The sequence below is a fragment of the Natator depressus genome, chromosome 28, assembly GCF_965152275.1.
Source record: "Natator depressus isolate rNatDep1 chromosome 28, rNatDep2.hap1, whole genome shotgun sequence".
In the NCBI taxonomy this organism is placed as follows: domain Eukaryota; kingdom Metazoa; phylum Chordata; order Testudines; family Cheloniidae; genus Natator; species Natator depressus.
Window position 1 is genome coordinate 3,113,189 of NC_134261.1, and position 15,591 is coordinate 3,128,779.

General features: G+C 50.9%; 2 non-coding genes across 2 annotated transcripts; one reads left to right on the forward strand and one right to left on the reverse strand.

Moving 5' to 3' along the window:
- The first annotated feature begins 7 nt into the window (after positions 1–7).
- TRNAS-AGA (transfer RNA serine (anticodon AGA)) lies at positions 8–89 on the forward strand. Its single transcript has one exon. It is a non-coding gene; the product is annotated as a tRNA-Ser (tRNA).
- Positions 90–6,210: 6,121 nt separating this feature from the next.
- Positions 6,211–6,282, reverse strand: TRNAC-GCA (transfer RNA cysteine (anticodon GCA)). Its single transcript has one exon. It is a non-coding gene; the product is annotated as a tRNA-Cys (tRNA).
- Positions 6,283–15,591: the final 9,309 nt, after the last annotated feature.

The following is a 15,591-nucleotide window of genomic DNA, read 5'->3' on the forward strand; positions in this document are numbered from 1 at the left end:
CCATCAAGTAGTTGTGGCCGAGTGGTTAAGGCGATGGACTAGAAATCCATTGGGGTCTCCCTGCACAGGTTCGAATCCTGCCAACTACGGAAGCACCGGTGTGTTGTCGGTGCTGTTGTCTTAGTGCCTGGGCCAGATCTGGTCTCGCTCTTAGGCCGCCTGCACTTAAAATGCCGCCGTTACCCTGCTCTAGCACTGTGGAGTAGACTGGGGTGGTTGAGCTTTTTTGGCCTCACAGCCACATCTGGGAATAGAAATTGTGTGGCGGGCCATGAATGCTCACAAAATTCGGGTTGGGATGAGGGCTCTGGCTGGGGGTGTGGGCTCTGGGGTGGGGCCAGAAATGAGGAGTTCAGGCTGTGGGAGGGGGATCCGGGCTGGGACGGGGGGGGTGAGGGCTCGCAGGGGGGCTGGGGATCAGAGGTTTGGGGTATAGGAGGGTGCTCTGGGCTGGGACTGAGGGGTTTGGAGGCTGGGAGGGGGATCAGGGCTGGGGCAGGGGTTTGTGGCACAGGGGGAAGCTCAGGGCTACAGACTCCAGGCAGTGCTTACCTCAAGGGACTCCCAGAAGAAGCGGCATGTCCCTTCTCCGGCTCCTACGCAGAGGCGCGGCCAGGCAGCTCTGCACGCTGCCCCATCTGCAGGCACCACCCCTGCAGCTCCCATTGGCCATGGTGCCCAGCCAATGGGAGCTGGGGGGTCTGCACTTGGGGCAGGGGCAGCATGAGAGCAGAGCCCCCTGGCTGCCCCTACATGGAGGTGCTGGAGGGGTCCACTGCTGGAATCACGTGTCCAGTTCTGAGGTCCATAGTTCAAGAAGGAGGATGAAAAACTTGAGAGGAGTCAGCAGAGCCACGAGAAGGATGCCAGGCTTCGAAACCCGGCCTTGTCGTGACAGACACAAAGCGCTCAGAAAAGGTTAGAGGGTGATGACCCTAGTCCAGAAGTACCTACATGGGAAACAAATACTTGGTAACAGGTTCTTCAATCTAGAAGACAAATGTATAACATCAGCCGATGGCTGGAAGTGAGGCTAGACAAATTCAGATTGGAAATTAGGTGTGCTTTCTGACAGGCAAGGGAATTAACCATTGAAAATCTTACCCACAGTCCTGGTGGATTCTCCATTCCTGGCAATTTTCAAATCAAAATTGGATTTTTTTTAAAAAATGTGTTCTAGTTGAAAAGGAATTCTTTGGGGGCAGTTCTCTGGCCTGTGTTAGACAGGAGATCAGACTGGGTGTTTACAAAGATCCTGTCTGGTTTTAAAATGTGTGAAACAAACCCTTAAATAGCACTCTCTTTATTCATTCCATGAATCAAAAAGAAGTTGTACTTTTCCTGGCTCTGTTTCTCATTTTGTAAACCAGGGCGCGGAAGTTCAACTCTCAGTGAAGCTTTGCCTTTAAACTGAATTAGGTTAATTTTCCAACTCTTGATCCACTGAGTCTAAGGAAGAATCCCTGATAGGGGATGAAGTTCTTAACCTCAGAATTTCATAGGTTAATTTGATGCCATCCAAGAGCAAATTCTTTGGTAGGGAACATTGGAGAATTTGTTGATGGAGAAAAATTCCTGGTGAAAATAGGCAAATGTGTGGATTTTTTGAAAAGTTACAGTGAATTTACACATGAAGATATAAACACACACACACACAAACCTAGAGAAAACTATATAGTGCACAGACATAAACAAAAACCACGCACACACATAACCAAACAGTACACAGAGCCTTATGCACATAAAGCAAAGCCACACAAAACATGCATATAACAAATCCACCCCAAAAACACAGAAAAAGCACACAAGAAAGCTCAAAAACCACAAAATAAAATTAAAATATAATATAAATATAAAATAAAATACCAAGTTACACCATACAAAAAACAATTCACATGCAAAAATCATATACACACAGAGAGAGAACTATGCAACACATCCACAAAATCACACAGGATCCACATACACATCAACACAGCAGACAAAAAAAACACCCCAAACCCATCAACATACAGAAAGCCAGGCAGGTTTTGGGCCTCACAGCCTAGGGGGAGTGCAGGAGGGTGGTTTGGGGAGCAAAGATTGATACTCCCAGGAGAATTTGGTGCCAAAAAAATAAAAATTCTGTGCACTTATGTGTCAAAATAACTCAGTATAATCATGCCAATTTCAATTATTCTGGAAATATATTTAAAAATATCTGTCAGCAAGTATTTCTGTAACAATACAGACAAAAAAAACATTCTGGTAATTTTTTTTTGACAAATAGGTTCCTTACTAGGCATATTGATAGAGAACAATGAGTAATTCATTGAAATTACAGTGCAGAACTGTATTTCCTGCACCCATCAGAAGCAGTGCAAAGGCTTGTGGGAGTCAGGGATAACAGAGGAGCAGAGGGAGAGGCAAGTAGCTTGGGGTGAACCTGGAAGGTTGTTGGATGTGTGTGGGAGAAGTATGGAACAGGCTTTTTTTTGGGGGGGGGGGTCAAGGGTGGGATTGTTAGGGAGATGGGGAGCCTCTCCCATGCAGCCCCTGGCTAACCCCAAGCCTCTCCCAATCAGTCAGACACATCTGCCCTTGTCCCCATGTGTCTCTGCACTATCATCCGCATGTATCCCAGCACCCCCACTCAGCCACCCTCTCTCCCCATGTCCCTGCACCCCCTCCCTCTGTCCCTATGTGTCCCTGCACACCCACTCAGCCAACCCTCCTTCCCCCTTCCCCATGTGTCCCTGCACCTCCATTCCCATTCAGCCTCCACCCCAGTCTATCCCCCCTCCATGAGCTCTTCTGAACCCCAATCTGTGACACCCAACAGCCCCATGTGCCCCACGATGTCCAACCCCCATATCCCATGCCTCTTGACCTGGCCCCACAGGCAGGGCACTGTGAGGATCCCAGCTTCTTCTCTAGGCTATCTGCGGCTGAAGCTTGAGAATGGCTGCTCTCTGTTCTGGCAGGACAGCAGCCCCTGTTGGCTAAAGGTAGAACTGTAGCACATTTCCAGCAGGATGTATTTTCTGCAGAGAAAAAAAAATTCTGTGTGGCCTGTCAGGGTTCCCTCCCCACTCTGAACTCTGGGGTACAGATGTGGGGACCCGCATGAAAGACCCCCCTAAGCTTATTCTTACCAGCTTAGGTTAAAAACTTCCCCAAGGCACAAATCCTTTCTTGTCCTTGGATGGGTACTGCTGCCACCACCAAGTGAGTTAAACAAAGATTCAGGAAAAGGACCACTTGGAGTTCCCGTTTCCCTAAAATATCCCACCCCCCCAAGCCCTTCACCCCTTTTCCTGGGGAGTCTTGAGAATAATCTACCAACCAGATAGGTAAACAAGGTGAGCACCAAACCAGGCCCTTGGGTTTTTAGGATCCAAAAAACCAATCAGGTTCTTAACAACAGAATTTTATTATAAAAAAAAAAAAGAAGCACCTCGGTAAGATCAGGATGGAAGGTAATTTTACAGGGTAATCAGATTCAAAACACAGAGGATTCCCCTCTAGGCAAAACTTTAAAGTTACAAAAAATAGGGATAAACCTCTGTCTTAGCACAGGGAAAATTCACAAGCTAAAAGAAAAGATACTCGAACGCATTTCCTTGCTATTACTTACTATTTCTGTAAGTTTAGATGTGTCATTCAGTAGGAGCTAGATTACTTGCTTGGGCTCTCTCTTCGTCTCCCGAGAGAACACACACAAAGAGCCAAAGCCAAACCCTTCCCCCCACAGATCTGAAAGTATCTTCTCCCCTTATTGGTCCTTTTGGTCAGATGCCAACCAGGTTATCTGAGCTTCTTAACCCTTTACAGGTAAAGCAGGGATTTTATGCTACCCTGAGCTGTACGTTTATGGCACGGCCCATGAATTCTGCACATGTGCAGTGCCGCAGAATTGCCCCAGGAGTGAAGTTCCTACTGCTGGCCATTCTGGTGCCAACGCAGCTTCTGGTGGGCAAAAGGCAGAACTGCAGCATTTCTTGGCCAGAACGTATTTTCTGAGGGGGAAAAATTCTGTGCCAGATTTGAATTCTGCTTGTGCGCAGTGGCGCAGAATTCCCCCAGGAGTAGATGGGGGCGTGGGTCAGGGGGTCAAGACTCGCAGGATGGGCAGTGCTCTGCTTGAGTCATTGTGACCCAGAGGGTTGGTGAACAGCAGAGTATCATAAAGCTGTAGATTCTGCCCGGCACTCTGTGGTTCTCCACCTGGGGCCCATTGGCCACTTGCGGCCCAATCAGCACACGTGTGGCCCATGTGACATCCGCAGCGACATACAAGGAGTATATATATTGTGTGGATGTGGCCCACATAATACACAGAGAGTTGCATATGTGGCCCACAATGGCAAATAAGTTGAGAACCACTGCTGCAGACAAAGTAACAAGTGAAAGGGACAGACCCTGAAGTCTCCTTTCCTCCGTGTCTTCTGAGCTGGACAGAAACCATTTGCTTAAGGAAAACCAGTGCTCCAGGTGAGCCTTGAACTCACAACTTCAACCTCAGCCTCGCTCCCCCAGCACTGCTCCATAAGTACTGTGCGCTAACCAATTGCACTACTGCAGCCCACATTTGGGCCTTTGTCTCATGGATGGATTTGGGGGCGGTGTTTGCATGAGCTACAACAAATCCATGTTCAAGTCCCCAGGAAGACAGCAACAGTAATGGGTGGCCATCCTTCTGCTGTAACTCTGGTTCCTGCTACCAGCTGTTTATGGGGAGGTGGGTGGTTTGAGCCCACCCAGTGCTGGAACTCTCCAAGGGTAAGATTAGGGTGTCTTTTAAGAAGAGGTGGAGGAAGTGTCTTTTCCATTCCTGTCTAGCCCCACCTATCTCCTGTGGTCCTTCAGCCTCCCTCCTTCCCTGCTGGGGAGATGCAGAGACAAGCCCCCATCTGGGGGAGTCACCGAGAGGCTGTATCCAATGGAGTGTGTGAGGGAAAGGGAGAGGGGGTGTGACTCTGTGTGTGTGTGTGGAGGGTCTGTTTGCTAGGGAATGAGTGATGGAAAACAGAGGGGAAGTGAAAGTGAGGCCCCAGGTCTGAATATTATGACCCTGTGTGGCGCTGCCATTCACCTTCCCCTCCTATGGTCCCATCTTTCATTGAACCCAGCGTTTTGGAACCGATCATCCTCACAGAGGTGTCCCATGTGCCTCAAATAGAGAGTGTCCCTCTTAGACAGCAGAAGCAGATCACAAACTCATGCAGGAGCTATGGGCAGGCTACCTCGTCAGTGCTTCAACCTCACCTGGGAGGTGTTTCACTAAACACAGCGCCACCCCTCTGGGAGACAAACACCCGCCTCTCACACACCCCGTTGCCACCACCTTGCTTTACTCTCCGTGGGGTGGCTTGTCCTGGGGGATCTGGCTCTTTCTGGGACGTCCATGGTCATTCTTACAAGAGCATCTGGGGAGCAGAAATCTTCCCCCTGGAAATCTCTTCACTCCTTTTCAGGGCCACCTTCTTAGCCTTGGCTTTGGGGTGGTTTTAGCCTGGCTCTCTCCTGTCTTGCTTTCCGGTGGCTTCTTGACCACCTTCTGGGGCTTGGCAGCTTTGATCTTTTGGGGGCTATTCTCTGCCTTTTTTTGTCCCTACTGCAGCCACCACTTTCTTCGGACTATTCCTGGACATGGACATGGGTGGCCTTTCTGGGGATCCTGGCAGCTCTGACCAGCTTCTTGGGGGCTCTTTTCCTGCTCAGAGCCACTGGCTTGTACTTGTGCTTTGTCCTGGGGGCCCAGCTGCTGCTGGATGAATGTGAAGGAGCCAATGAAGTGAGCTGTAGCTCACAAAAGCTTATGCTCAAATAAATTGGTTAGTCTCTAAGGTGCCACAAGTCCTCCTTTTCTTTTTGTGAATACAGACTAACACGGCTGTTACTCTGAAACAAGGTCCCTTTGCTCGTCAGACTCCTGAGCCCCAAATGGATGTGGTTCTTGTTCTTCTGCACAGCATATTCCCTGCAGAACAAGGACCTGCAAATATGCATCATATTATACCTTTGATTAATCCATGAAAACATAAACTAGAGCCTCAGAGGACTGGAATTAATTTCAGCTGATGGATGGGTTTGCTAAGTTTTTATACATTTGCATAGGGAAATGTTAAGTGTCCCAATTCTTTTCAAGCATCCCCATTCAGTGGAATTTCTGAACATAGCAGAGATGGAGATGAAAATATATTTCCATTTAAAAAAAAAAAATTTCCAAGGGAGCACCTGGATTTGAACCAGGGACCTCTTGATCTGCAGTCAAATGCTCTACCACTGAGCTATACTCCCTGTAATGCTGTGTTGTTGGATCTAGTTTCTTGAGGATTATGAAAGACACACCCCATCTCAAAGAGCTCCTGTTCCATGGCCAGACAAGGGTGGTTTTAAAAATGGCATTTTGTTAAACATTAGATGTGCCTGTAAACACCACACCTTGCACAATCCCCACACCTGCGCCATCTCACCAACACACAACAACTTCTGAGGGACCACACCCAGCTCCCCAGCTCTGTGGCCTCTTCACTGTTAGCTCCAATCCCTTAAAGGCACAGGGCACATGTAACTTCAACCCATTAATCTCCATATCATTAATAACTTAATTCCCAAAGAATTCCAGTCTGACCAGCAGCAGAGAGCTCCCGGGAGGATCAGCCACACTCCTGCGCCATGTAGCAGAGAGGGGCTCTGCCAGTAGGCAGTGCACAGGTCACTTTTAATATTTTGCACACTTGTGGTTCAGTGGGAGAATTCTTGTCTCCCATCCAGCAGGTCTGGGCTGAATTCGTGGCCAGGGTGGACCTGAGTTTTATGCTTAGATATAGAAATTGCAGAATTTAAGCCTGAAATACGGGCCAGTTTTCCCCCGTAGCATTTCACATCTTTACATCCAAACACGATGACTTTCTGAGTGATCTGTCCTAGTTCAATGGGAAGGTGTTGGGGGTCCATGTAGGACTCACTGGGTAAAATTCTCTGGACAGTTATGTAGCAGGTCAGATCAGATGTTCACAGAGATTTAACCTGCCTTTAAAATCTATGAATAAACACAAAATACGGTGCTAAATTAAGCCTCAGAAGCTGCCTTTTCCCCTATCCAGCTCCCAAGCAAAGTGCAATCCAATGTCTGCAGTGCCTGGACACTTCTTGGTGATATGCATCCAGGGTGGTATGGAATTCCCCACCCGGCATGTCATCAGGTACAGAGGGGAAAGGGAAAAACTGGGGGTTGTTAATTGGCTTATAGCTCGTTTAACGCTTCTTTAACGCAGATCTCAGGAACACCAGTTTGATACTTTGTACACTCTTTAGTAGAGATCAATGAAAATAAATAGAATCTGCTGAAAACCTGCTTGCTTTCTCAAACAGGCACCCCCGGGTTACTGCCATTACCACCTCTATTTTAGTCAGTTGTTTTTCACTCCACTAAAAATGTATTTACTTAGTTTTAACATACATGATTAAGGGGTTTTTTTCTCTTTATTAAGAACAAGAATTTATTTGTCTAATTATTTTGGCGTTTAGGTGTCATAGGAATTCTCCGGTATTTTACAGATATAACTAAAAATACAATTTGAAAATAAGCAGCCTTCATCTGCAGAGTCTCTACAGTTATGGGTTTAGCTAATGGGGTGATGGGGTCAGCCAAGATCAGCCCCCCCTTCTCCGCTCAGCACACAGGAGGCTCCCAGGGGCAGCTCCAAGTGGGGGGAGGAGGCAGGAGCAGGGGTGCCAGACACGGGGGGCAGAGCACCATCATTTCTTACTGGCTGCAAGGGTGAGCAAAGAGGGAAAGGGGGTGGGGAGGAGCGAGTGGGGGGGTCTTTGGGGGGAAGAGGCGGTGTGAGGGTGGGGTGTTTGGGGGAAGAGGCGGTGTGAGGGTGGGAGCTTGGGGGGACCCACCCTGAGCAGTCGCCCAGCCCACCCACCCCCAAGGCCGGCCCTGCTCCTCACTCCCGAGACCTACCCCCCTGAAAACCCTCCCCACAGCATTCCTCACGCCCAGCTAATCCAGATTGTGTATCCAATTCTCCCCCCACCATCAGCACCACCACTGGGCTCTCCCCCATTCAGTCTCCCACTCCCCCAGCCCACACCACTGCCAGGCCCCAGGGGCTCCTGTCCCTGACTCCCTCCCCCATTTAAAAAATACAAGTCAACGTACCGCAGCCGGGTCCCCCTCTGCTCGGTGCTCCCCAGCTCTGCCTCCTCCGCTTTGCCTTCCTGGGGGCTTGGACACGTTCTTGCCTGAGGGAGAGCAGGGATGGGGGGTCAGAGCCATGCCCGGCCTGGCTGCCCGCTTCAGTCTCCAGCAGCAGCCGGAGCCATGTCTGAAGGGCTCAGCGAGGGAAGCCGAGGCAGCCCAGCCCCTATGGGGCTCGGCCCAGTGCACACCCGCAAACCCCACACCTGCTGCCGAGGGCACATTGCCCTCGGGGAGAAAAGGGCAGGGGCAGAGGGAACAAGCCAGCCTGGCCTTAGGGAGCAGGTGTCCGATTCCCTCCCCACTGCAAAACATGCCTCATGGACTCCCAAAATATGTCCCAGGCCACCCAATCACACCTCCCCTATCCTAAAACATCCACCCCACACACCCCCATTACCATCCACCAGCACCCAGCCCTCCATACACACCCACGTCACACCCATCCACACCCCATACATCCCCACCAGTACCCAGCCCTCCATACACACCCACCTCACACCCATCCACACCCCATACATCCCTCCAGCACTCAGCCCTCCATACACACTCACGTCACACCCATCCACACCCCATACATCCCCACCAGCACCCAGCCCTCCATAACCCCCACGTCACACTCCCATTACCACCCACCAGCACAGAGCCCTCCATATACCCCACATCACACCCATCCACACCCCATCCATCCCCACCAGCACCCAGCCCTCTATACACACCCACCTCACACCCATCCACCCCCCATTACCACCCACCAGCACCCAGCCCTCCATACACACCCACATTACCACCCACCAGCACCCAGCCCTCCATACACACCCACCTCACACCCATTCACACCCCATACATCCCCCCAGCACCCAGCCCTCCATACACACTCACGTCACACCCATCCACATCCCCATTACCACCCACCAGCAGCCAGCTCTCCATACACACCCATCCTCTATGTAGCCCCCATCCCCACAAGAACCCCAGTTTCATTCATACCCACCCACCCTTCAGCCCCCCTCAGAAGAACTCAAGTGCCCCTTGCACCTCGGCCAACCCATCCACGCCTTGTCCCCTCCACTCTGCCCACTAACAGCCTACTGCCGCTACCTGCATACCCTGCCCCTATCCAGACCCCCCCCTCCCTGACTCACACAGCTTCTACACCCCCTTGGGCTCTCCATCACCCACCCTCCCCCACCAGCACCTGTCAGGGCAGGTACCATTAGCCATGGCCCCAGAGTGGTCTCCAAATAGATACGCTGAGCCGCTCTCCACCGCCTGATTGGTGCTCCCACGTGCCTATCACACCAGCTCCGTTCTCCGATTGGTGTGCAAGAGAAGCTGGGGCTGTGATTGGAGGCCAGACCAGACGCTCCCCCTCCTTGACTAGGGTGGGTGGGAGTCCTGGGTGGGAGTCCTGGATCCCAGTGGGTGAGGGATCTCTTGCCGTATCTTCACGGACTCCCCATCCATTGGTCTGGCCTCCAATCACAGCCCCAGCTTCTCTTGACACGGGCCAATCAGTGACCAGGGCATGCACATTTAAATGCCCTTCCCCGGTGGAAACGGGTGGCTCAAGAGCAATAGGGGGAGGTGAGATGTTCCCTAGCACACCAATCGGAGAACGGAGCTGGTGTGATATTTTTATGACTCTTATTATTCTTAGCACTTCATCATTTCATAGAATCATAGAATCATAGAATATCAGGGTTGGAAGGGACCCCAGAAGGTCATCTAGTCCAACCCCCTGCTCGAAGCAGGACCAATCCCCAACTAAATCATCCCAGCCAGGGCTTTGTCAAGCCTGACCTTAAAAACCTCTAAGGAAGGAGATTCTACCACCTCCCTAGGTAACGCATTTCAGTGTTTCACCACCCTCTTAGTGAAAAAGTTTTTCCTAATATCCAATCTAAACCTCCCCCACTGCAACTTGAGACCATTACTCCTCGTTCTGTCATCTGCTACCATTGAGAACAGTCTAGAGCCATCCTCTTTGGAACCCCCTTTCAGGTAGTTGAAAGCAGCTATCAAATCCCCCCTCATTCTTCTCTTCTGCAGACTAAACAATCCCAGCTCCCTCAGCCTCTCTTCATAAGTCATGTGCTCTAGACCCCTAATCATTTTTGTTGCCCTTCGCTGGACTCTCTCCAATTTATCCACATCCTTCTTGTAGTGTGGGGCCCAAAACTGGACACAGTACTCCAGATGAGGCCTCACCAGTGTCGAATAGAGGGGAACGATCACATCCCTCGATCTGCTCGCTATGCCCCTACTTATACATCCCAAAATGCCATTGGCCTTCTTGGCAACAAGGGCACACTGTTGACTCATATCCAGCTTCTCGTCCACTGTCACCCCTAGGTCCTTTTCCGCAGAACTGCTGCCTAGCCATTCGGTCCCTAGTCTGTAGCGGTGCATTGGATTCTTCCATCCTAAGTGCAGGACCCTGCACTTATCCTTATTGAACCTCATCAGATTTCTTTTGGCCCAATCCTCCAATTTGTCTAGGTCCTTCTGTATCCTGTCCCTCCCCTCCAGCGTATCTACCACTCCTCCCAGTTTAGTATCATCTGCAAATTTGCTGAGAGTGCAATCCACACCATCCTCCAGATCATTTATGAAGATATTGAACAAAACCGGCCCCAGGACCGACCCCTGGGGCACTCCACTTGACACCGGCTGCCAACTAGACATGGAGCCATTGATCACTACCCGTTGAGCCCGACAATCTAGCCAGCTTTCTACCCACCTTATAGTGCATTCATCCAGCCCATACTTCCTTAACTTGCTGACAAGAATACTGTGGGAGACCGTGTCAAAAGCTTTGCTAAAGTCAAGAAACAATACATCCACTGCTTTCCCTTCATCCACAGAACCAGTAATCTCATCATAAAAGGCGATTAGATTAGTCAGGCATGACCTTCCCTTGGTGAATCCATGCTGACTGTTCCTGATCACTTTCCTCTCATGTAAGTGCTTCAGGATTGATTCTTTGAGGACCTGCTCCATGATTTTTCCAGGGACTGAGGTGAGGCTGACTGGCCTGTAGTTCCCAGGATCCTCCTTCTTCCCTTTTTTAAAGATTGGCACTACATTAGCCTTTTTCCAGTCATCCGGGACTTCCCCCGTTCGCCACGAGTTTTCAAAGATAATGGCCAAGGGCTCTGCAATCACAGCCGCCAATTCCTTCAGCACTCTCGGATGTAACTCGTCCGGCCCCATGGACTTGTGCACGTCCAGCTTTTCTAAATAGTCCCTAACCACCTCTATCTCCACAGAGGGCTGGCCATCTCTTCCCCATTCTGTGATGCCCAGCGCAGCAGTCTGGGAGCTGACCTTGTTAGTGAAAACAGAGGCAAAAAAAGCATTGAGTACATTAGCTTTTTCCACATCCTCTGTCACTAGGTTGCCTCCCTCATTCAGTAAGGGGCCCACACTTTCCTTGGCTTTCTTCTTGTTGCCAACATACCTGAAGAAACCCTTCTTGTTACTCTTGACATCTCTTGCTAGCTGCAGCTCCAGGTGCGATTTGGCCCTCCTGATATCTTTCCTACATGCCCGAGCAATATTTTTATACTCTTCCCTGGTCATATGTCCAACCTTCCACTTCTTGTAAGCTTCTTTTTTATGTTTAAGATCCGCTAGGATTTCACCATTAAGCCAAGCTGGTCGCCTGCCATATTTACTATTCTTTCGACTCATCGGGATGGTTTGTCCCTGTAACCTCAACAGGGATTCCTTGAAATACAGCCAGCTCTCCTGGACTCCCTTCCCCTTCATGTTAGTCCCCCAGGGGATCCTGGCCATCTGTTCCCTGAGGGAGTCGAAGTCTGCTTTCCTGAAGTCCAGGGTCCGTATCCTGCTGCTTACCTTTCTTCCCTGCGTCAGGATCCTGAACTCAACCAACTCATGGTCACTGCCTCCCAGATTCCCATCCACTTTTGCTTCCCCCACTAATTCTACCCGGTTTGTGAGCAGCAGGTCAAGAAAAGCGCCCCCCTAGTTGGCTCCCCTAGCACTTGCGCCAGGAAATTGTCCCCTACGCTTTCCAAAAACTTCCTGGATTGTCTATGCACCGCTGTATTGCTCTCCCAGCAGATATCAGGAAAATTAAAGTCACCCATGAGAATCAGGGCATGCGATCTAGTAGCTTCCGTGAGTTGCCGGAAGAAAGCCTCATCCACCTCATCCCCCTGGTCCGGTGGTCTATAGCAGACTCCCACCACTACATCACTCTTGTTGCACACACTTCTAAACTTAATCCAGAGACACTCAGGTTTTTCCACAGTTTCGTACCGGAGCTCTGAGCAGTCATACTCATAGATCCAGGAACGTGGCCTTGTGCATCCGAAAGCTGTGCAGCCACTGCTCGTCATCCCAAACCCGCATGACGACGCAATCTCACCAGTCGGTGCTTGTTTCTCGGGCCCACAACCGGAGCTCTGCCATCTGCAGCTGCTCGGTGAATGCCACCATCACGCTTGCATCGATTGTCGCTGTGTCCCGCAGCAATCCGTTCTGCACGGAGTTGTCATCTCCCCCACGTCTATTCCTGCAAACACTGCAGGATTGTGCACCCTGGGCTTGCAAAGCTTGTAACAACAGGGCAGCGGTGCAGGCTCCGGGGGTCTGTCAGAGACGGCAGACAATGAGTGGGGCCTGTGGGGTTCAGGGGGAAAGGTGTGAAAATTATGGAAGATGTTTAAAATTATGGGATGGTGAACATTGCATTATGGGAAGTTGATCTCATGCTCCCAGTCACCCCTGTACAACCTGCTTGGGCCCCACCAGGCATTGCCAAAACTTCCCAAAATACAGTGCAGTGACAGTGGTGAGTTGCACAGCGGGATACTGTAGCGGGGCAGTTACCCCGCTCCTGGGGGGAAAGGGAGGCTGATTGGGGAGGCAGCCACAGCTGGGGCCGCGCCCAATCAGGCCACACCTGGCCCTCATATAAGGGCTCAGGGAGGAGCTGGGTCAGCGTCACTCCAGCCTTGGAGTGGGAAGGACCTGGCTGCCTGGGAGCTGAGGGTACCTGCTGCAGAACAGTGCTGGGGAAAGGCAAGAGGAGCTGGGGAGCTCCAGCCTGGCAACTCCCCCGGCTGAGGCCTTGGTTAGGGCCTAAGCAGGTCCTGGGGCTGCAGAGGTGTAGCCCGGGGATAGGCAGAGGCTGCTGGTCCTACCCCCTTCCCTGTGATGAGTGGCCATGACACTGCAGTCTGCCCCAGAGAATGGGGCTAGATGATGACTGGCAGTAGCCACTGAGGCAAGGTGGGTATAGAGGGTTGGGGGTTCCCCTGGGAGGGGAGACCCAGAGTGTAGGGGTACTGCTGTGGGCAGAACCCTGAGGTAAAGGGCGCCGGGGTCCAGGAGGGACACGGGGCCAGCAGCAGGCGAGACACCGTCCGAGGCTGGAAATAGCTAATTTCCAGACGACCAGCAGGAGGCGCCATGGCGGTCAGTGCTCGATCTGCTACAGATACCTACCCACAATGCACCACATTCTGCATCAGTACACAGGCTCCTGGTGAGTGCACTCACCGTTGGCCCAAGGAGCCAAGTGGGCACAAGCCCGAGTGACACACTAACTGCAGAGACTGGACGCTGTCGGGACTGGAATGAACATAGGTTTGTAGTGCAGATATGGCCTTCGGTACATGAATAAATGTGGGGAGGCAACAGGAAATGTCCGAGGCTAGGCCAAGATTCCCCCAGGGGTTGAGGCTGCTACTCTGGGCCTCCTGCACCCGAAAGGCTCTGGAACAAAAAAGGCACCTAAAAAGAACCAAGTATCATTTCTTTCTTTTCTTTTTTTTAAATGTCGTGACTTGGGGGTGTATAACTCATGAGTTTTGCATTCTTCTGGTCATCGAGCCATCTTGCGGTTACAGATGTTCATTAGGCCAAAACTAGAACTGGGTTCAAAAAAGAATGTGATAAGTTCCTGGAAGATAAGTCCATTGATGACAATTAGCCAAGATGATCCGGGATGCAACCCCATGCTCTGGGTGTCCTTAATCTCTGGCTGCCAGAAGCTGGGAATGGGCGACAGGGGATGGATCATTGGATGATGACCTGGTCTGTTCATTCCCTCCGAAGCACCAGCATTGGCCACGGTTGGAAGACAGGACACTGGGCTAGATGGACCATTAGTCTGACCCAATATGGCCGTTCTTATGTTCAGTAAAAGTTATAGTAGATTTTTGCCTTTGAGAAGGATTTAATAGGAGATCGTATACGGCCCTTAGTGAATATTTGGGAACCAAGTTCCACACACAAGCAGTGACGTGTGAAAAAACACTAAGGGGTGGACTGAAAGGCAAAATAACAGTGGAAAACGGCAATCCCCATTGGTGCATCAAATGCAAATGAAGAAGTTTTGACACCAGGCCAGGAAATCAGCCTGACGGGAAGTCACATGATCCCACAGAATAAACATCTGCTATGAAAGTACAAAGAAAAATGTAGAATTAAAAATTCCAAATTAAAAGTCACAGTAAAAACATGGGAACACAGGTGCCAACTTTTGTCGGCCCCGGTGGGTGCTCGCGTCCCCCCCACCCCAACTCCGCTCCTCCCTGCCCCTATTGGATCCCTCCCCCAAGCGCGCCGCTGGGTCCTGCTTCTCCCCCCTCCCGCCCAGGCTTGCCGCGCAAAACAGCTGTTTTGTGGCGCAAGCGCTGGGAGGGAGGGGGGAGAAGCAGGACCCAGCAGCGTGCTCAAGGGAGGAGGCGGAGCAGAGGCAGAGGTGAGCTAGAGTGGGGGGGCAGGGTGGGGAGCTGCTGGTGGGTGCTGAGCACCCACCAATTTTTCCCCATGGGTGCTCCAGCCGTGGAGCACCCACGGAGTCGGTGCCTATGTGTGGGAAGTGCTATACTAGAAACATAGATGTCATTGCTAAAGCTACGACCAACTATTTAGTTATGCATATTTTCAATGATTATTTGCTATTAAAATATAAATTAAATAGCACAGTGACATCCCTCTGCACAAAGCTTTGACTTTAGCAAAGCTTTTGACACGGTCTCCCACAGTATTCTTGTCAGCAAGTTAAGGAAGTATGGGCTGGATGAATGCACTATAAGGTGGGTAGAAAGCTGGCTAGATTGTCGGGCTCAACGGGTAGTGATCAATGGCTCCATGTCTAGTTGGCAGCCGGTGTCAAGTGGAGTGCCCCAGGGGTCGGTCCTGGGGCCGGTTTTGTTCAATATCTTCATAAATGATCTGGAGGATGGTGTGGATTGCACTCTCAGCAAATTTGCAGATGATACTAAACTGGGAGGAGTGGTAGATACGCTGGAGGGGAGGGACAGGATACAGAAGGACCTAGACAAATTGGAGGATTGGGCCAAAAGAAATCTGATGAGGTTCAATAAGGATAAGTGCAGGGTCCTGCACTTAGG